We start from the raw sequence: 23,529 nt of genomic DNA on the forward strand, positions 1-23,529 counted from the left end.
TGAACAACAGGGTTCATTCGAGAGAAGGAATTTATTACCAATATCTCTGATAGTGTAAATAATCCCTGAGAAAGTCAGGGAGTGGAATGGAGAAGGAAGGAAGGAAGGAAGGAAGGAAGGAAGGAAGGAAGGAAGGAAGGAAGGAAGGAAGGAGGACGAGGATCCTACATCTATATTAAAACTAGGCTTGCAAGTCTGACTGGGATTTAAAGAGGTTAAAGGGTACTGGAATACTCTAAGGAAAGATCTTTTCATAAGCTATTCAGAAGAATTGCTGGGAGCTGCTACAGAGCCTCCTACTCCAAGCCCGGTGTTCTCCTATTTAATGAGGCCTGTAATTAAGTAGAGTCATTTGGATTCCTGGAGGTGTGTATGACGCTTGGCTTAGTACAGTTTTTTTTTAAAAAAAAACTTGCAAATTATCAACCCTATGACAAATGGACACCGTTGCTGTTTGATTCATCGGATGCCAAATACTTGTAAAACTTCATTGGCTACTGCGTAAAAATGGAGGTGATAAACACGTCGCTCCTTTATATGGAAACAATGAATTATTTATGGGAAAACAGGCCTAGAAAGCCAGATTTGTCTGAAAACATCACGACACACAGAGCTTAAGTAGGGTAAGTAGGTATCATTTTGTTTAGCTGTAAAGAAGTAGAGGGAACAGGAGCAACAACACAGATTACTGCTGCGAACTGGAGTTATCATGATCAGATTTTGAAGATTTAGATCTGAAACCCAAGCTGGATTGATAATGGACCAATATAAGTCTTCTACAAAGGTTTGTGCACTGCTCAAAAACATCAACACACTCTCCAGATATGCCCCAAAAGATCTACTCTAGGGATTCTGCTATGCTGGGTTTTGGAGAGGAGTCTTCAACATCCCTTGCTACAGAACCTGGAGACTAGGGTGGACAAAAGATGTGGACTAGGGTGGACATCCTACTTTACAAAGGATGTGCCCTCATCTTTTGATCTCCCTCTTCCTCTTCGCCCCTTTCATGTGGTGTCCTATCCAATCCTGACAATGTTTTTATTCCATCAAGCCTATCACCGGGCTTTTAATCTGATGCTGTTTTATGGACTGTTATTAGAATGGTTTAGACCTCGGGCCTTGCTAGACCAGGCCGGCTGAGCCGGCCTGGAGGCAGGGCGACAGCGCGCTAATTTTAACGCGTGCCGCCTCACCTCCTAGACGGCCGACGTGCAGGGACTCCAGAAGCCCTTCAGCGTCAGCCATTTTGTTTTGTTTTGTTAAAGGGGCCACGTGCGCCCGAAGACTCCGGAGAAGGTAAAAGCCTTTTTTTTTACTTAACCTCCCCCCCATCCAGTCCTGATCCCTTCCCATGCCTCCTGTCCACTCTTTCCCCACCCTCCCTCTCCCTGGCTGTCCCGTGTCGCACCATCCTCGCTCTCCCTCCGTGTCCCATGTCACACCGCCCTCGCTCTCCCTCCGTGTCCCGTGTCGCACCGTCCTCGCTCTCCCTCCGTGTCCCGTGTCGCACCGTCTGCCATCTCCCTCTCCTGCCAGTCCGGCCTTCCCCCCCCCCATGTCCCCCCCCGGCCCGAGCACTGTGCCCAGTCCGTGGCTTTCTCGGCTACTCGCGAGTAAGCGAGTAGCCACAAAAAGCCACAGAAGTCGCTAGACGTTTCGCAGCCCCGGCCTCAGGCTGGGGCTGCGGAAAAGGCGCGCCATAAGTGACTTCGCTTATGGCGCGTTAAGGGAGGCTTTAGTTAAGGAATCCTGGGGCTGGATTCCCCTGTGCATCATGTGGACGCACAGTAGGGAAACCGGGCCTCAAAGCGCGCTAACGCCTCGTCTAGCAAGGCCCCTCGTCTCTGAACGGCCTTGTGAGGGTTTGGCCTTAAAAGACAGGATAAAAATAACCTAAGAAGAATGGATGGAGCCCATCTAATCAGCAGCCTCCATCCTGTTGGGGTGCTGAGTGCATGCCAAGGACCTTGGGAGGGGCTCCATCCTGGTGACTGCTTTATTCACCATCTGCATGGAATCACAACCAGAGTGTTCCAAGGAGAACAAGTGTGCCCTCTTTTCACCTCTGGCAAGGGCCAGGCAGATGGCAGTACATTGGTCAGTCTTAGGATCGCATGAGGATCCCTGATGCCTTCCATAGACAAAAATTGTTTTGAGTGATCAGAGCAGTACAGTTTTGCCCTCTAGGGCTGGAACAATATTGTCCTCTATGTTTGTGAAGCATCGTGTTCATTTACGACAGTATATAAATAATAATGGCAATGAATTAATGATATTGATAGAGAAGAAGCTTGGGCGATATAAATAAAAGAACACTCCATCTGCCATCACCTCTAAAATCCCAGTGCAGCAAGTTCAGGAATGCAGAAGGACGGTGAACACACACCCATTTCCCCAAGGCTACTTGCCAACAGAGCTGTAACTAGATGAACTGAGGGAGTTAGGAGCTTCTCCTCTGGAGCAAATGAATTTAATTCAGTGGTGGTTGAGCTCTTTGGCAAAATGTGCTCTTGCTTCATTTGGCAGATGTGTTGCTGTTGTTTTTGAAAAATGTGATCTGGAGCTTCTTCAAGACATGTGATTCCGAACCGCAGGCTTCATTTGATTTATTCACTATTACATTTATTTAAACTTATATAACTTTAACAGGCAAGGTGACATAGCTTGTGATCAAAACTGGAGATAGCAACTTTTTTTTAATGTTTTCCTTCTTGAATTTTAGCAGGTACATGCAGAACACCTTGCAGGCTTTGAACATTTAAGAACATAAGAACAGCCAAGGTGGATCATAGAATCATAGAATAGCAGAGTTGGAAGGGGCCTACAAAGCCATTGAGTCCAACCCCATGCTCAATGCAGGAATCCATCCTAAAGTATCCCTGACAGATGGTTGTCCAGCTGCCTCTTGAAGGCCTCTAGTGTGGGAGAGCCCACAACCTCCCTTGGTAACTGATTACATTGTCGTACTGCTCTAACAGTCAGGAAGTTTTTCCTGATGTCCAGCTGGAATCTGGCTTCCTTTAACTTGAGCCCATTATTCCGGGTCCTGCACTCTGGGAGGATCGAGAAGAGATCCTGGCCCTCCTCTGTGTGACAACTTCTTAAGTATTTGAAGAGTGCTATCATGTCTCCCCTCAATCTTCTCTTCCCCAGGCTAAACATGCCCAGTTCTTTCAGTCTCTCTTCATAGGGCTTTGTGTCCAGACCCCTGATCATCCTGGTTGCCCTCCTCTGAACACGCTCCAGTTTGTCTGTGTCCTTCTTGAATTATGGAGCCCAGAACTGGATTCAATACTCTAGATGAGGCCTAACCAGGGCCGAATAGAGAGGAACCAGTACCTCACATGATTTGGAAGCTATACTTCTATTAATGCAGCCCAAAATAGCATTTGCCTTTCTTGCAGCCATATCGCACTGTTGGCTCATATTCAGCTTGTGATCTACAACAATTCCAAGATCCTTCTTGTTTGTAGGGTCTATATGGTCCAGCATTCTCTGCACACAGTGGGAACCAGTGATTGTAGGGAAGCCTACAAGGAGAACGTTAGTGCAATAGCACCCTCCCACCCATGTTCCCCAGCAATTTGTGTACATAGGCATACTGGAGGTAGCACATAGCCATCAGGACTGGTAGTCATTAATAGCCTTCTCCTCCAGCAATTTGTCCAAATCTCTTTTAAAGCCATCTAAACTGATGGTCATTGCTATGTCTTGGTCACCTCTAGCCCAGATCCCATCAGGTCATACTTGATTTGGGGATTATTTATTTATTTTGCTCCAATGTGCATAATTTTACACTTACACTGAGCCACATTTGCCATTTAGATGCCCATTCTGCCAGTTTGGAAAGATCTTTAAAAAAAAAAAAAAAAAAAGCCAACCTAAATAATTTGGTGTCCTCAGCAAACGTGCCCACCTCACTGCTCAGTCCTTATTCCATCGGGAGAATTTACCATTCATTCCTACTCTCTGCTTTCTGTTCTTTAACCAGTTACTGATCCATAAGAGGACTTCTCTTATTCCAGGGCTGGCTATATTTGTTCTGGAGTCTTCAGTGAGGAACTTTGCCATTTGGAAGTCCAAGTAAGGCTGCAGCAGAACCAATAATAATAATAATAATAATAATAATAATAATAATAATAATAGCTCTCTCTCTCTCTCTCTCTCTCTCTCTCTCTCTCTCTCTCTCTCTCTCTGTGTGTGTGTGTGTGTGTGTGTGTGTGTTTAAAAAGACTTGCTATCTTCCTTCCCTCCCCCAGCCCAATTTTTGGGTTTGTGTCAGCATTCTGCACCCTACTGCCATCTACCAATGATTTCTCTAATAATAGGCTAATAATAATAGCAACTTCCTGAGGTTACCGCCAACATTCCGCACTGAATACACTTCCGCCTGCACAGCAGGGTCAATAATTAAAACTCCCTCCCTCCCTTTCTCCTCTAGGTTCCACTGACAGGGCTTGATGGCAGATGTAATTGGAGTTTCTCACTGGTTCTGCGGAAAATGCTAGAGGTTTTCTTCTTCTTTTCTTTTTTAAGCAACTGCTGACTCCATTAATTTGTGCCTGCTTTGCCTATGACACAGACAGGTGCTGGGATGTGGTCTAATTAAGCTGTGTTAGGAGGTTCCCAGATGGAAATGGAACAGGGAAGGAAAGCAGGAGTCTTTGCTGAGAATGGAAACCCCGTTAGTGCAGCCTAATCACATGTCCCTGCCAAGGCGGCTGCCTGTCTTGGATTCCCCCTGCCTTCTTGGCAAGGCCTGGGAGCTGCCCAGTAGTGCAAGGAGCTGAATCATAGCCACGTGACGGTTGAAGCAGCAAGGGGATTGTCCGGCAGAAGCATCTTGTAGAGGTGGCCAAAGAAATGAACCCCTAAACCTCTGTGAGTGGCCAAATACAAGCATGAGAGAGATGGATGGATGGATAGATGGATGGATAGATAGATAGATAGATTAGAGAAGCCCCATGTCTTACTTTCTGCCAAAACAGAACATGGGATGGGTTTTCCCCCACTCCCATTCTCCATATCACCTTCTAACTGTCTCTTTCAGCTTCCAACTACGAAAATACAGAGATTTTATTTATTTATTTATTACAGTTATATACTACCCCATAGCCAAAGCTCTCTGGGCAGTTTACAAAAGTTAAAAACAGTGAACATTAAAAGTATACAACATTTAAAAGCATAAAAACAACAATATCCATTTAAAAACAACAGTTCTGTTAGATCAATGTTCTTTTCACCCAAGGATGAAATCCAAACAGCCCTTAAGCACGACTCCACCATTCCAGCGACACAGGGTTCAAAAGCGCTTTATTGATTAGAGACCTGGTCTCTTCAAAGGGAGCAATCAGACAAAGACATTGGGAATTCAGCAAAGCATTTGAGCCTGCAAGGGGCAGGGCCCAGTAGCAGCATTAACCAATCAGAACATAACACTGGGGCATAGCTAATTATGCTAAACAATTCTCTCTATTCTATAAACAATACCTTTGGCCTGACAGTAAGTTACAGAGAGTTAACTTTGACACAGGAGGACTGGAGCCGGCGCTCTTGTTTATATTAGATAAAACAGATGCAAGGATGCACTCAAGGAGATATTTTCGCATACATGACATTCTGACATTTTGCCTGCAATTTGATGGCTGCTTTACAGTTTCCTGTTAAAAATGGAGAGACTTCTGCTAACAGTTCTGGGGGGCCTTTAAAAACAAACAAACTCAGCATATGTTGTTAAATGCCTAGGAGAAGAGAAAAGCATTGACCTGGCGCTGAAAAGATAACAATGTTGGCGCCAGGCAAGCCTCGTTGGGGAGATCATTCCATAATTGGGGGGGGGGGGCACCACTGAAAAGGCCCTCTCCTTTATTGCCATCCTCCGAGCTTCCCTCGGAGTAGGCACTCGGAGGAGGACCTTAGATATTGAGTACAGTGTACGGGTAGGTTCATGTCAGCCTGGCTGCTTCATCGTCGTCTGAAACTAAATATGGCAAAGACTGAATTGCTTGTTTTTCCGCCTAAACCTTCTCTTCATCTTTCATTCTCTCTCACTGTCAATGATGTTACGCTTACTCCGGTCAAGGAAGCTCATAGTCTTGGCTTCATATTTGACTCATCGCTCTCCTTTATTCCTCATATCGAGGCAGTAGCTAAATCCTGTCACTTTTTCCTGTATAATATTGCCAGGATTCGATCATTTCTGTCTGTCTCTTCTGCCAAGATGCTTGTTCATGCACTGGTTATTTCTCGGTTGGACTACTGCAACCTTCTTCTCTCTGGCCTTCCTTCTTCTCACATCAGTCCGTTGGTTTCTGTCCACCACTCTGCCGCTAAGATCATCTTCCTGGCTCGCCGCTCTGACCATGTTACTCCACTTCTGAAATCTCTTCATTGGCTTCCAATTCACTTCAGAATCCAATATAAACTTCTCCGGTCGACCTTCAAAGCTTTTCACGGTCTAGCTCCTTCCTATCTCTCCTCTCTCATCTCACACTATTGCCCCGCTCGTGCTCTTCGCTCCTCTGATGCCATGTTTCTCGCCTGCCCAAGGGTCTCTATTTCCCTTGCTCGGCTTTGTCCATTTTCCTCTGCTGCCCCTTACGCCTGGAACGCTCTCCCAGAACATCTGAGATCCACAAGTTCAATCGCAGCTTTTAAAGCTCAACTAAAAACTTTTCTTTTTCCTAAAGCTTTTAAAACTTGATGTTGTTTGGACTTTATACTGTTAGTTTTACCCTACCCTGTGCCTGTTTACCCTACCCTGTGCCTGTTTGCATTCTCTTCCCCTCCTTATTGCTTTACTATGATTTTATTAGATTGTAAGCCTATGCGGCAGGGTCTTGCTATTTACTGTTTTACTCTCTACAGCACCATGTACATCGATGGTGCTATATAAATAAAATAATAATAATAATAATAATAATAATAATAATAATAATAATAATAATAATCAGGTATTGTGGTCCCAAGCCATGTAATGCTTGGGTCCACAATACCTGATAGATGCATAGAAGCTGAGATCTTTTAGGAAGCTCAAATCTGCAGCCAAGACCACATCCTGTGCTCTTTCAACGCTTGTGCAGAAATGCACCACCACACATCATGTCAGGAGAGTGTATGTATTCCTTACTATGATCTCATAAAAGAATTCATTAAACTGGCTCAGTCACACTTTGCAGAGGAAAGTAGAGATTAGCGAAACAGGTTCAAAGATTCTCAGCAGAAATGACACTGTCGAAAGCCAAGCGCTGTCTTGCTTCCGTGCCCTTTGTCAGCTGCTAGTCAGCCACAGCTGGTGGCAGGATTAAAACAAAAGTGCCACATGTGGCGTGTGCCAAGGAGAGAGAAAAAACATGCTCTGACAGAACCCTGCTCTCTTCTCCCTCCATTGTTTGAGCACGTGGGGAGGGAGAAAAGCATGAGAAGTCTGATTGGAGACAAAACCACATTTAATATCTAAATCCCCGCATTTTGCACTCACAGAAAGGCTCCTCTGTGGTGTTATTCCTCCTTGATGCTTTTCGGAAATAAACTGGGAATTGCCTGCCTCACATCGTTTAGACCCTATTTAGGGTGTGTGTGTGTGTGTATGTGTGTGTGTGGTTATTTGCAGCTCTGCGTGGGTGAAATTCACACTTTTATATTTCATCTCCAATTGCCTTCACATGCAAGGAAATGCATAGTGGAAATTGCTATCCTAGTTCAGGCAGTGGACGCTGGTGGCTCCGATGTCAGTGGGGTGGTGAAACCCCTCCAGGTTCCACGGACATTGGAGCCACCACTGATTTGAGGTGTACCTTTGTACTGTGCCTGTTCTTCTAATCCTGGGTGGGTGGTTGGGAGCGGGGGAGGGAAGCATCAGTCAGGAACATCTTTAATTTGGGAAGGGAATCACTCTGTGCCACATATGCATTGCTGCTCTGGTTAATGAGCAGTTCTGCTGACGATGTGACAGCTTGCTCACTTCAGAATGCGACCGGTGAACCATCAGCAGTCCACAAACCTCCAACTTGCAATGTCTCTAATACCAGAATGGACAAGAAGCGTTGATTCTTTCATACTCTCCCTTCTTCTGAATCTAGGACTTTCTATTGGGCACATGGGATACTTGTCCAAGCTAAACAACCATTGGCTTTTGCTAGGCTGAGAGAACAAGAGAGAATATAGGAACCAGAATAGAGCCATGCTGGATCAGACCAAGGGTCCATTTAGTCCAGCGTTCTGCTCACACAGTGGCCAGCCAGCTGGCAAACAGGAACCCACAAGCAGGACACAGGTGTAACAGCAGAAGTGCAACAAAGGGCCCATGTCTTCATGCCTGCTTCCCAGAGACTTCTGGTTGGCTAGTGTAGGAAACAGGACACTGTTTCAGATGAGGTTGGGTCTGATCCAGCAGGGCTCTTCCTATGTTCTTCCAGATGATAGTTTTGGAAGATCCGGGTTCATAGGCAGAATGTCTCTGAGTACCAGATGTCAAGGCACCAACAGCAAGGGTGGGCCTGTCTCTTTGTGTCCTGCTTCCTGGAGTTATCTGTTGGCCTCTATGGGAATCAGGATGCAGGAACAGATGGACTCTTTTTTCCCATTTGTAGGTTGCTTTTTTCTGTATCCCCGGGGAACATAAAATAATAAGTAGGTTACCTGGTGACCAAAGCATCCCATCTGCATCCATAACTAGAGTAGCTGAAATGGTGGTGGATGTCCACCCAACTCCCACTGCTAAGAAGAACAACTAAGTGCTTCCTTTCTGCTTCAGCTGGCCAGGATTCAAGTATGGCAACTGCCCAAAGTGAGGGGAATGTTATGGATCCTAAATAGACTAAAGTACACTCCTAGGCATCCAAGAATCTAGGGCAGGCACTGAGCATGCAGTAGTGGAGACTGATGGAAACAGGGTACTGGGGAGTATCCAGTGTTAGTCCTATACAGAGCAGATTCATCAAAAAGAATGACAAATTCCTGGAGGAGAAGGCTATCAATGGCTACTAGTCCTGATGGTTCTATGCTACCTCCAGTATCAGAGGCATTAAGCCTTTGTACACCAGGTGAAGGGGAACATGGGCAGACACATGCATTTGTGTCTGGCTCAGTAGGGGAGATGGTTGCAGACCCATCCGTATCAGGGGAAAGGGATTCTGCCTTTGAGGCAGAGGCTGAGCAACCCCTGGGACCATCGTCACCTCAAGAGGCAGGCTCCTTCACGAAGAAGTGCTCACCTCCAGAAAAGGTCTCCTCAGGAGAAAGTGACTCCTCAGGAGTAAGGCTCTGAAAAGGGATGCTCAATTATTGCAACTGATGTCTGGGAGGAGCCCAGCAGGCTTTGGTCTTAAAACCCTTCACTGAAAACACAACCAGTGGTGGAACAACTTGGTCCATCTGGCCTTTGCTGTGTACCTTGTTTCCTGAACCATGCCCTGTGATGGAGTGCGTAACATACCTGACTGATTTACTGTATTTGACCACCTGCTTAGCATCAGGACCACTCTTGCTGTTGCCTGGTCCTCTTTGTCTGACCATCTGACCATGTCCTGACTTTGGCCGGGATTTAGACTTCTGCCTCTGTTATAGCCTGAACCCCCATTGGATAGCCAACTGTATGCTTGAGGTTTTGCTAACTTAACTGCACTTTGAGTCTGCTATAGCCAAAGCAGGGCAGTATACTTGAAAAAGTGCATACAAAAATATGTATATTTGGACAACTGCAGACAAAAATGTGTGTATTAAGAGAAAGGCACCCAAGGGATGAACAGAATGTTCATGTGTAATCTTAAAGGAAAAATCACAAGCAAATCTGGTAACAGTACGGAATGAACTTGATGCTGGAAAAATGAGGATTTGAGTGAAATCACACTGTCAGATTTGTCCATCCCCTACTGTCAGCCTGAACTTGTCCCTCTGAGAACACTGGAACTTAGCTATAGATTGGCTTTCACCCTTCTCTAGCTGTCGCAATGCAGTTCTCAGCAATGCAAGTGTATCTAAGCACACACTTTGAGAGAGAAATGCACATTTAAATATGTACGAATAATAGGTGAACTGAAATATTTTTAATTTATTTTTTACTTATTAAAATATTTGTATCCTGCCCTATACCACAAGGATCTCAGGGAAGCATACAGGTAAAATCATTCAAACGATATAAAACAATAAATATACACAGCTAAAAACAAATTAAATAGCTATTTGGGGAGGATTTTTATAGAGGGGAAAGAGATTAAGAATTGAACAAAATTATGGGTAAAACATGTGAAAGTGACATGGGCCAAAGATATTCATTTCATTTATATCTTGCCCTTTTTTCAACTTGCAAGGTGACTTATGCAATCCTCCGCCTCTCCATTTTATTCTCATGACAACCCTGTGATGCACATGTTAGGCTGAAAGTCACTGACTGGCCCACAGTCACCCAGTGACCTTTATGGCAGAGACCTGGGAACTAGAACCCAGGTCTCCAGAGTCCCAGTCCAACGCTCTAACTGCTACACCACATTGGCTGTCCATACCAGATGTCCTTTCTGCACCAGTAGGATGTTGGTGAAAAGTCATTGCTGAGGACGTCAAAGCACAGTCTGGGCTGAGGCCATGCCAAGGACAAGCCGCAGGTTCTGAATGAGACTTTTCTGCCAAGCTGACTTCAGCTTTGCCCTTTTCATGTTGCATTTAGCTGAGCAGGGTTTTACACTGCTGTCACTTGCCAGGCAGCTTGTCTCGGAGACCTTTCCTGAAGCCATCCTCTGTGGACCTCTAGGTGCCTCCGGCATGTCCACGGATTATTTTCCATGGCAGGTAATTGCTAGTGGGAAATGGAAAATAGCAGGAGGAGAGAGAGAGAGAGAGAGAGAGAGAGAGAGAGAGAGATATTTCCAAATGGGTGTGATGAGTCTCATGGTCACAGTTGCTTAATTCTGGAGCCTGAGTCAGGTCCCAAACAAAATGGGTTCCTCTGCAATTCATTAAAGGGCACCTGAGACGGTTTGATCAATTAGATCTTCCAACGGAGGGAACAGGGGTACCCTCTTCCATGATGTGGATGAGCACTTCACATTGGTAGGGTGTTGCCACGACACAGGCTCTGAACAACAGACCCAGCCACGGCTACTCCCTGCTCAAGCCAAGCACCACCGCTTGATACGCCTGAGGCAAGGGATAAAAACCACCTTCCTCCAAACTATGTGGAGAAAGGGGTTAAATGGAGAAGGATTTCAATAATAAAGTAATGTGCTGTGAGTTATAAGTGCTGAGGGGAGTTATTGACAGAGTGGGTGTTAAATGAGTAAACTTCAGATGTTAAATGCCAAACAGATACGTGGGATTTTTGTGGTAGTTAAAAACAAAAAAAATAAAATTTATTTTTAAAAGTTCACAAGCTTTGTTTCAAATTAAAACATTTGAAAATCTTTCATCCAATCCTTTCACTCATTCACATACACGCTTTCCTTTCTCTCACACAACCACTCTTGAGCTTTCTTTATTATCAGTATTGTTTAATATACATCAACTATGTGCACACCACACTCCAAAGACACCACTCTCTACCCTGACCCTCAAATTTCCCAGAACTTAAGTACTCTAAACACAGAGAGCACTAAAGACTCTAAGAGTATCATAGAATCATAGGATAGCAGAGTTGGAAGGGGCCTACAAGGCCATCGAGTCCAACCCCCTGCTCAATGCAGGAATCCACCCTAAAGCATCCCTGACAGATACTTGTCCAGCTGCCTCTTGAAGGCCTCTAGTGTGGGAGAGCCCACAACCTCCCTAGGTAACTGATTCCACCATCGCACTACTCTAACAGTCAGGAAGTTTTTCCTGATGTCCAGCTGGACATCAGTACCTAACAAGTCTCCCACAATCCCCTCAGTCCTTCCCTTATATATCACTCCTCCCCCCTCCCAAGACATTCTAACTCCGCCCACTCAGGCCAACATTCTAAAAACCACAGACTTACAAACCGCAAACATACATTTTGGAACTGACTTGTGGGGTGTAATGCCACAGGTGCTCCATAGAGAGTCCTGCAAAAAGGCTTACTTCAATTAATCCCCGGGAAAGACATGGCTGAATCTTTGGGCCATTTTGATGTTCATTTCTTTACATAAGGATTTATGTTCTGCTCTTTTGTGCTTCCAAACCACTCAAGGCAGCTTGGGGCAATTAAAACCAATGATAAAATGCAATAATATTATTCTCTTAAGAAATAACCATATGATCAAATAGAAAGCAAAGTCATCAGATAGAACACACACACAATGTGCTTTTGAACCTGTGTGTGTGTGTGTGTGTGTGTGTGTGTGTGTGTGTGTGTGTGGCTTCCATCCAAAGAAGCACAGCAAGAGCCCAACCTAGCCTCACAGATCAAAGAATTCTATAATTTGGTGCAAGCACTGAGAAAAATCTCTCCCATTTTCCTAACAACCAAGTGTGAGCTCCACCATATTTGAGGACCAGGGATGAGCAAATCAGTCTTGTTCAATCACAAGTCCATTCCAACCAAGTTTGGCATCATTCTGCCATTTTTAAAGCACAGAAGTGTGCATTTGTTTTTCCTATGCAACTCTCCATAACATGTGTATTTTGTATGCATCTTCCCCTTATATGCGTGTTTTTGTAGGTAATTTTTCGCAACATGCATTTTGCTACGCAAATTTCCCTGTATGGATTTTTTTTATACAACCTTCCCTAATAGATGTACCTTATTTTTGAGCTGAGAACTGCAATGCAAACATAATGAAGGCCCTGTCCAGGCTGGTAGAAAGGGAAACAGTCCATAAGGCAGCCTTCCCCAATCTAGTGCCCTACAGATGTGTTAGAATGCAAATCTAACACATGTGGAGCGCACCAGATGGGGAACTCTGCCCTGGGGTATTCTGCACACGCCCCAAGAAGTGTGCCAATCACAAAGGTTTCTCTTGCTAAGGAAACAATGCCACCGCATGGCAGATGCAAGGGCATCTGGCAGGCCACAAGAAATGGCTTGGGGTGCTGCACTTTTTGCACCCCAGTTGTAGTCACCAGCAAACAGGCTTGGCTATTCCCAATTCCTCAATTCCAGGTGACCGCACTCCAAACCAAAGGGGATTAACTAACACTAGGACTATGGATTTTGGTTTTTCTTCATCATTTAGATAAACAAGATGGGGAGAAGACAAAGAGGGGCTTAATTTAACCAGCACTCTGCTTTCAGATGCACACGGAAGCGGCAGTTATCAATAATGGAGAGTCCACTCTCTTACTCCTTTCTGTCAGTGTTTTGTGACAGGTGAAATGTACAGAGCCCAACCTTGGCACTTGGGGGACCAGTGTGCCATGAGGGCAGGCTTAGGGGATAGGGAATCAAAGAACTCTCTCCCCCCAAACACACACGGCTTTTAAAGATGAGCTCAGACTTTCCATTATCAAAACCAATGTGTCCATAAAACATTAATTCCATGCTGAGGCTCTGCTAAAAAGTTACTGCTTTGAAGCAGAATATTTGACTCTCTCTCTCTCTCTCTCTCTCTCTCTCTCTCTCTCTCTCTCTCTCTCTCTCTCTCTCTCTCTCTCCACACACACACACACACACACACACATCCCCTTTTAGGGCTAGCTCAGAACTGATGCCACCTGGAGTTTTCATCATCCTAAATCAGCAACTCCATGCACATGCTTCCTAGAATTACTCAGGTGCCAGTTGCAAAGTAGGATGCAGGGATGGCAACCTCAAATGGTAGACAGAACATTTCTCATGGCATAATGGGTCATAGAAATCAGTCTGACAAGATGCCTTTTGATGGGATGTTGACTTCATCTTGGCTACTCCCAAGAATCCCACGCACGCCACACACACACCAAATCCTGCATTGTGAAAACTCAGGTTCTATGCTCAAAATAAGCACAGATACATAAATGTTCATAGTTCTTTGCTTATTCTGCAGCAACATCCTTCATTCTGGTTGCTTTAGTTTAATTGGGACCAAATCTGTATTGTATAAAAATTTGGAGAGAGCAGAACTGGGCTGCTTAGATGATGAGCAATAAGGGGCAGGGATAAAGGAAAAGATGGATAGGATGCGTCGTCATTTATTTATTTATTTATTTATTTATTACATTTTTATACCGCCCAATAGCCAAAGCTCTCTGGGTGGTTCACAAAAAATTAAAACCATAATAAAACAACCAAGAGGTTAAAAACACAAATACAAAATACAGTATAAAAAGCACAACCAGGATAAAACCACACAGCAAAAATTGATATAAGATTAAAATACAGAGTTAGAACAGTAAAATTTAAATTTAAGTTAAAATTAAGTGTTAAAATACTGAGAGAATAAAAAGGTCTTCAGCTGGCGACGAAAGGAGTACAGTGTAGGCGCCAGGTGGACCTCTTTGGGGAGCTCATTCCACAACCGGGGTGCCACAGCGGAGAAAGCCCTCCTCCTAGTAGCCACCTGCCTCACTTCCTTTGGCAGGGGCTCACAGAGAAGGGCCCCGTAGATGATCTTAAGGTCCGGGCAGGTACATATGGGAGGAGGCTTTGAGCTTTGCCAACACATGTACAGATTTGTGCAAATAGGGTGGTATCCAATTTAGAACAGGACATTTAAAATGGATGGGACTTAAGTCACATTCCTTTCAATGAGTCTGTAAGAACTGGACATAACCTACAGTATCTATTTTAGCTCAGCATGAAGGCATTGAGCTTTCTCTCACCCAGTCTGTGGCTTCCCCAACATCTGGTATTCAGAGATGTTCTTCTGAACAAAAATCATGGTATACCTGCCAACTGCTCTCTAGCCCTCCTCTAATTGGCTAGGGAGCTTATACTGAGGACAGTCAGAACAGGTCTACACCAAGCAGGATGTAGCACTATGAAAGCAATATGAAAGCAGTATATAAGAGACAGGAGCCACACTACTGCTTTATAGAGGTACTGCAGTGCACTGACAACTGTTGGGGCTCATTGACATAGACCAGGTACCGCTTTCACAGTGCTATATCCTGCTTGGTGTAGATGAGGCGTCAGTCTTGTGTTGTGCTGATATGCTTGTTCTTTTTAACCTTGATTTTATTACTTTGTTGATGTTATTTTCAATGACATAAATTGTAACAAGGCTTTGGATTCTTCCCTTTCTTTTTTTCTTTTTTAATCCATAATGTCACAAATCATTAGCTGTATTGACAGAGTGCTAAGATTTATGGATCTATCAGGGAGGGAAAAATTGATTGCTGTGCATTTTTATTTTATTTTTTGCTTTTATTTTGCAGCTGTGCAGAAGAAGCGCTCCATCCGCCTCTCGTCTAACCATCTTTTTCTTGTTTTGGTATGCATAAACAAATTAGGAGGGTTCACAAAGTACTTTAGGGAATAGGCTCAAAATCGTGACAAATGATCCGAATAAAACAGAAAGTTACAAAATGAAATTCATCAAAGACCAATGGAAGCTGTTACACATAGTAGTTGAATACATGTATTTGTATAAGATGGGGCAGATTTGGCTATGCAAAGGCACTTCCGGTGGGGAAAAGGTTTGGGGGTTGTTGCAGATAATGAGTTCTATCCAAGGGGAGTATAACTTTGTCCCATTCATTTCAATGGGTGCCCTCTAAGAAGGACTGACATTGGATACAACCAAAGAAGTGGTGCACATATCTGTGATGTGATGCCATAGCTTGGATTAATTCGGTGGTACCTATACTTCGTTTTACTGAGAACCCAATTTATGTGTTCCATGGAAGACACCATATTTTCTTACTGAATATGCCAGATGTGGAAGTTACTTAAAATTAGAGGGGCTACTGCTGAATTTCACCTGAGGAGAAATGTTAAGGTGACTCTGGAAGAATTTGAAGGTGAGGAGAGACAGAGAGAGTTTTGATAACGTCAGTGAAAATGCCTGAGACGGATTTCAATAATCATTCCTTCTAATTCTGATATTCAGGTGTGAGTGCCGTTGCTTACATAAGTCAAAATGGCGGCAGCCATGCACAATGGGCAGTTTTCAGCAGGCTTAGGGAAGCCCCAAAGATCAAAGAAGTATGAACAAACAAACAAACACTTGGGGAGGGGAACTATGGTGGGACATGAAAGCAGTCCATTGGTTACTGAGTATGCTCAATGGCTACATAATGCTGACTGATTGCTTTGCAGGGCCAGGGTGAGGGCATGGAAAAACCTCTTGAAGCGGTCCATAGACTGGCAGATCCAGGGTTTGATCTTTGTCTCTGCTCTTTTCCTGTTGCTACTCTCCACTAATATTCCCACAACTACCACCACCCCACACACCCTGTTATCCGTACATGTGTGTTGAACCAACCCTCGAATGACTTTGTCCAGTCCCTGTGAGGCCTAAGGAGCCAACAGGATCAGTTTACGTCTCAGTTTACGTCTAGGAGTAGGCTCTGGTGAGTTTTTCAAGTTTGAGAAAAACGAACCACACTGCATGGTAAACAAGCCACCCTGCGGAAAACGCGCTGCCTTCATAGAACCCGATAACCCATGCATTTTGATCTTCTTCTTTTTGCCCAACAAACATTTTTGCAAACTATTTTCTAACAGAATTCATTTTGACATATTATTTCATCTAATATGCACTTCTTTTTCTTTCTGATTTCTTCTTTTTTAAATCGGACATCTGCATTGTAGAATTTGGAGAAGTATGAATTTTGAGCTAGATGGAACAACTATTAGGTGGATCCACAGCTGGCTACGGAATCGGACTCAAAGAGTACTTATCAATGGAACCTTCTCAAACTGGGGAGAGGCAACGAGTGGGGTGCCGCAGGGCTCAGTCCTGGGCCCAGTGCTCTTCAACATTTTTATTAATGATTTGGACGAGGAGGTGCAGGGAACGCTGATCTAATTTGCAGATGACACAAAATTGGGTGGGATAGCTAATACCCTGGAAGACAGAAACAAACTTCAAAGTGATCTTGATAGGCTGGAGTGCTGGGCTGAAAACAACAGGATGAAATTTAATAGGGATAAATGACAAGTTCTACATTTAGGGAATAGAAACCAAAGGCACAGTTACAAGATGGGGGACACTTGGCTCAGCAATACTACAAACGAGAAAGATCTTGGAATTGTTGTAAATCGCAAGCTGAATATGAGCCAACAGTGCGATATGGCTGCAAGAAAGGCAAATGCTATTTTGGGCTGCATTAATAGAAGTATAGCTTCCAAATCACGTGAGGTACTGGTTCCTCTCTATTCGGCCCTGGTTAGGCCTCATCTAGAGTATTGTGTCCAGTTCTGGGCTCCACACTTCAAGAAGGACGCAGACAAGCTGGAGCGTGTTCAGAGGAGGGCAACCAGGATGATCAGGGGTCTGGAAACAAAGCCCTATGAAGAGAGACTGAAAGAACTGGGCATGTTTAGCCTGGAGAAGAGAAGATGGAGGGGAGACATGAGAGCACTCTTCAAATACTTAAAAGGTTGTCACACAGAGGAGGGCCAGGATCTCTTCTCGATCCTCCCAGAGTGCAGGACACGGAAGAACGGGCTCAAGTTAAAGGAAGCCAGATTCCAGCTGGACATCAGGAAAAACTTCCTGACTGTTAGAGCAGTGTAACGGTGGAATCAGTTACCTAGGGATGTCATGGGCTCTCCCACACTAGAGGCCTTCAAGAGGCAGCTGGACAAGCATCTGTCAGGGATGCTTTAGGGTGGATTCCTGCATTGAGCCTGGGGTTGGACTCGATGGCCTTGTAGGCCCCTTCCAACTCTGCAATTCTATGATTCTATGATTCTATGAAGGATAAAGTGAGTTTTGCATAATGACTCAAAAATGTGAAATAAGGTAGATTCACATTAAAATCTAAAACTGAACACATTTCTCCTGCATCCTTGTTCTGCTGCCTTATTGCTGCCTAGAGCTGGGAACGTAGCACCAATCAACAGATCATGAAGGGCACCAAAGATAACCATGTTTAAAAAGAAGAAGAAAAAAAATCCAGAACATTGTGCATCAAATCCCTAATGATCCATGCAGAAGCCACTTGTTTTACTAAAACAATAATTTCTCGGCTCATGTGGAAAACCCTGCAATAGAGGCATAAGCGGAGGCATGCTCTTTGGGGCGATTGACATTTTGCTTAATTGCATCATCTCCCCTTTTTATATACACATAAGAATCGTGGAGTGCTGATGAAACCCTGAGAGGCCACTCCTGATCATGCCGTTAGTCTGGTTAATTGCCTATCGGCTAAATGCACGCATTGCCTATCTGCATAACTGATTGAGCTGCAAACAATGCGCTCTCTCTTTTTTTGTTTGTTTGTTTGCAAGGGAGCACAAGGCTGATAGAAGTTTGAAGAGTGACTGAAAGAGTGACTTAGCCCAGGGAAACGCTGGCCCTCTCTGGACCACTGAGACAGAATCAGGTTTGAACCAATAGTGCTTTTCAGTAGGGCTGTTTACAGACCCTCCAATCCACTCTGCATCCAATCCACAAATTCTGGATCAGGCCTGCTCTGCCCCACGTCAATCCACCTATGATCCGCTGTGGAGCTCCGGATCCGAATCGGAGCTCCACAGCGGCAGGGGCAGCGCCAGGTAAGGCCCCCTCCCTCCCTTCTCCCCTTACCTGTGTCCGTCGCAGTCCAACAGCTGGTTCAACTGAGCCTGAAGACTCAAACCAGAAGACCAGGCCACAACCAGACTCAGGTAAGACCCTTCCCCCCTGTCCCCTTACCTGGCTCCGCAGCTGTGGCCGCATGGACTGCGGCGCCGGCGCCAGGTAAGGCCCCCTCCCAAAAAATGAGCAGTGAGGGAACCAAAATTCTGCTGCCTGAATATGATTTGAGGCCTATGGATTCAAACCCAGACTTTTAGGAAATTAGCACTGAATCAGTTTCATTTTCTCCCACATTCAGATTTTGTTTTTTAAGCTCAAAATCTTTCAACTCAGAATACAGAGACATTTGCACATTCTGAAAATTTCTCATCAAAAACATACTGGAATATATATCTGTTTCATGAATTACCCTGGCTCAAAACGTTGTCTTCTTTAAAGCACAGAATACATACAGCTGTGGGACCAGATACTTAGATCAAGTAACACAAGTCAAAATAATGTGCTGCTTGGGGAAAATCTCCTCTTAGGCCTTAGCTAGACCTAAGGTTTATCCCGGGGTCATCCCTGTTCATGTAAATGAAACACAGGATATCCCAGGAGCAGGCAGGGATGACCTCGGGATAAACCTTAGGTCTAGCTAAGGCCTTAGTAGCAGTAGTGTGCAAACCTCATTCCTTTCAAGGGGATCCATTAAAATGAACAGCATTAATGCTCAGGGCACTGTGTTTCACCCTGTGGGGATGCTGGCATGTTGGAACACAGTCTTTCAAACCTTTCAACTCCCAACGAAGCCCATGTGAAAGAATTATTATGTTGTGATTTTAAAAGGAAATTGAAAAGTTCCTTTTTACTGCTTCCTAAATGAACCTTGTAATTCTTTTCCCTGTCTGTAAGTGGCAATATTCTATATGCTCCCTCTCAACAAACGTACTAGTGAAAGGCAGGTGTAAAGAGCTAGAAGGGTTTATTGCCTCCGTAGCTGGAATCTTCTTTTATTTTGAAAAAGCTCAGACGTAGAGAGGAACAAAAAGTTCAGCAAGAAATATATTTGCAAAACTCTAAATCTAAATCTGGGGCGGGGAACCTTAGATCCATGGGCCAAAACTGCCCCTGCAGTTTTCCCCAGATGACCATGGCCCCAGCTTACCCCTTTCCTCCAAATATCAATCATTGCTGGCCAACACAGTGGACAACCAGCTGTTGACCAGGAACCCACAACAAGGACATGGTGCAACAGCACCCTCCCACCCATGTTCCCCAGCAACTGGTGTATATAGGCATAATGCCTCTGGTACTGGTAGGGATGCAGACTTCAATGAGGCTGGATTCCCATGGATTTGACCTCCAGAGTCCTCAATAAACCACAGCTACCCTTATCTGCACATCCTCATATTTCATGCAGGGTGGCTCTCTATCTTGATAAAAAGTGTGATAGGTTAATGCCGACTGCCATTAGCCTATCATGGGAAAATTACAGCTGGCATTTGTGCCCACAAAGCACTTACTTCTATGTAAAATGTAGCTGTTGACCACCAGAATGAAGAAACGAGGGAAATTTCGGGGTGAAAGGCTCGCAGTTGTATTGAATAGCATCAAGGATCTGCAATGGGAGGGGGAGATTAAGATAGGAGCAGGCCAAAACTCCTGGCACAAATGGTCAATTTCATTGTCCTCACTTGCTTTCAGTGAAATGACTTCAGTCACAGCTGGCTTCACTTGCCTCAGTGACATCACCAGGTAGCCAAAAAGATTGGCTGCAACACATCCTATTTCTAGTAGGGGCATGTCCAAAGAATCTCATCTGATCTCAGTCAAAATGCCTCATTTCATGCTCTTGGTGAATGCAGAAACTTAACCTTGCATTAGCATTTAAACACCAAGGTTGCTCTATCAATCGACTTTTTCTTTAGATCCCATTCTGGCTACCTAAGCCTTTATTTCACACTTAAGAGTGCTTTTTAAATAAGATAAGTAGCCTGCTATTAAGTTTTTCTAAAGAAGATATGTAACCTGCTATATCATTCTGTGGCCAGTCCAAAGAGAGATAGGAAGTAGGTAACTCTTTCCAAAAGATATTTAAAAATTCCAAGCTCTCATTTAACCCTTTATGTGTGGAAATCTGTATCTACATCTATAGATAGATTGCAGGAGGGGGGGCATTGCAGGGACTCTCAGTGGCATAAATTACATTCAACCACACAGATTCCTAAGTGTTTATTTGCAATAAGCATAATTTCCACAGGGCATATTGTCCCTATGGGGTTGTGTACTGGCAGGATTCACAATCCTTGTCATTTGAGATAGGTATTGCTATAAACCAATTATATTGCTTTTTAAATTCTGAAAAGACAAAAACATTCTGACTTTGGACAAGACTTTTTCTTTGTGCCAAAAAATGGGGAAAATCCAGATGTGTGGGAACCAAAAGGCCTACTCTTCCTTTTCATCCACTCTTAACTGTGGCGTTACACCCCACAAGTCAGTTCCCTAATGCAGGTGTGTCTGGAATTGGTAAGTCTGTGGTGCTTAGAATGTTGACCTGAGTGGGTGGAGTTAGAATGTCTTGGGAGGTGGGGAGGAGTGATATATAAGGGAATGACAGGGGGGATTGAGGGAGACTTTTAGGTACTCTTGAAGTCTTTAGCCTTTAGTGCTTGAGCTGTCTCTGTGTAGAGTACTTGGGTTCTGGAGAGTTTGAGGTTCAGTGTAGAGAGTGGTGTCTTTTGAAGGTGGTGTGTGCAGAGAGACAGTTTGTGTATAATAAACAATACTGATAATAAAGTTCAAGAGTGATTGTGTGAGAGGAAGGAAAGCGTGTATGTGAATGAGTGAAAGGATTGGATGAGAGGTTTCAAAAAGGTTTTAAATGTTTTATTGTGAAACAAAGCTTGTGAACTTTTAAAATAAATTTTAATTATTTTGTTTTAACTACCACAAAAATCCCACGTGTGTGTTTAGCATTTATCATCTGAAGTTATTTACATTTAGCACCCACTCTGACAATAATTCACCTCAGCACATATAACTCACAGTGTATTATTTTTTATATTGAAATCCTTCTCCATTTAACCCCTTTCTCCACATAGTTTGGAGGAAGGCGGTGTTTGTCCCTCGCCTCAGGCGTATCAAGCGGTGGTGCTTGGCTTGAGCAGGGAGTGTCCGCAGCCGGGCCTGGTGTTCAGAGCCTGTGTCGTGGCAGTCATCACCTCTGATACAAAGCTGCCTTATACTGAGAACATTAGTCCATCTAGCCCAGTTTTGCCTACTCTGACTGGCAGGGTCTTTCTCATTGCCTGCTACCTACAATTCTTCCACTGGAGATTGACCTTCTGCATGCAAACCAGGTGCTTTCTTACTGAGACAGTTAATAATTATTTATTTTATTTTATTTATTATATATGTATCCCACTTTTTTTCCTCCAAGGAACCCAAATAATCCTCCTTTTTATCCTTTTTATTCTATTTTATCTTCACAAAAACAACCATGCGAGGTAGGTTGGCTGAGAGGCTGTGACTGGCCCAAAGTCACCCAGTGGGTTTCCATGGCCAAGTGGGGACTATTATTATTATTATTATTATTATTATTATTATTATTATTATTATTTATTTATTTATATAGCACCATCAATGTACATGGTGCTGTACAGAGTAAAACAGTAAATAGCAAGACCCTGCCGCATAGGCTTACATTCTAATAAAATCATAATAAAGCAATAAGGAGGGGAAGAGAATGCACCAAACAGGCACAGGGTAGAGTAAAACTAACAGTATAAAGTCCGCACAACATCAAGTTTTAAAAGCTTTAGGAAAAAGAAAAGTTTTTAGTTGAGCTTTAAAAGCTGCGATTGAACTAGTAGTTCTCAAATGTTCTGAAAGAGCGTTCCAGGTGTAAGGGGCAGCAGAAGAAAATGGACGAAGCCGAGCAAGGGAAGTAGAGACACTTGGGCAGGTGAGAAACATGGCATCAGAGGAACGAAGAGCATGAGCGGGGCAATAGTGTGAGATGAGAGAGGAGAGGTAGGAAGGAGCTAGACCGTGAAAAGCTTTGAAGGTTAACAGGAGAAGTTTATATTGGATTCTGAAGTGAATTGGAAGCCAATGAAGAGATTTCAGAAGCAGAGTAACATGGTCGGAGCGGCGAGCCAAGAAGATGATCTTTGCAGCAGAGTGGTGAACAGAAACCAACGGACTGATGTGAGAAGAAGGAAGGCCAGAGAGAAGAAGTTGCAGTAGTCCAACCGTGAAATAACCAGCGCATGAACAAGCATCTTGGCAGAAGAGACAGACAAAAATGGTCGAATCCTGGCAATATTATACAGGAAAAAACGACAAGATTTAGCTACTGCCTCAATATGAGGAATAAAGGAGAGCGAGGAGTCAAATATAAAGCCAAGACTACGAGCTTCCTTGACCGGAGTAAGCGTAACATCATTGACAGTAAGAGAGAATGAGAGATGAGGAGAAGGTTTAGGAGGAAAAACGAGCAATTCAGTCTTTGCCATATTGAGTTTCAAACGACGATGAAGCAGCCAAACTGAGATATCTGAAAGACATGCCGAGATACGATCGTGAACATCAGGAGAAAGATCCGGAGATGACAGATATAGTTGTGGATCTCCCAACTCGCAGTCCAACACTTTAGCCACTACGCCACACTGACTCTCCTATTTATTTATTTATTTATTGCATTTCTATACTGCCCAATAGCCAAAGCTCTCTGGGCAGTTTAATTAGTGTGAATGAGTTTTCTTGCAAGCATGTATCTCCTCCAGGAAATGCCAATGTTGATTAATTCTCACCTTCCTACTCACATTTACATGATCCAAAGTCAGAAGTGCAGATCACTTTGTTTTTTGTAGGTCTCCTATTGACCTTAACAAAATCACCTCCAGCTAGGTAGACTCCATGCATCTGCAATTAGAAGACAGGGCTTCTGAATCAAAGAGAGTGACTTGGAGGGAGGCGCTAACTGTTG

The 23,529-nt window shown here is 44.0% G+C and overlaps 1 protein-coding gene across 1 annotated transcript in view; it reads left to right on the plus strand.

Moving 5' to 3' along the window:
• Positions 1-16,462: 16,462 nt before the first annotated feature.
• Positions 16,463-23,529, plus strand: part of POU2F3 (POU class 2 homeobox 3) — a 334,798-nt gene continuing 327,731 nt past the window's right edge. The window contains exon 1 of the mRNA XM_063138996.1: positions 16,463-16,466. The gene's annotated coding sequence lies outside the window, so the exon portion shown is untranslated. The remainder of the gene's footprint in view (positions 16,467-23,529) is intronic.

This window comes from Elgaria multicarinata, chromosome 12, assembly GCF_023053635.1.
Source record: "Elgaria multicarinata webbii isolate HBS135686 ecotype San Diego chromosome 12, rElgMul1.1.pri, whole genome shotgun sequence".
NCBI classification, from domain to species: domain Eukaryota; kingdom Metazoa; phylum Chordata; class Lepidosauria; order Squamata; family Anguidae; genus Elgaria; species Elgaria multicarinata.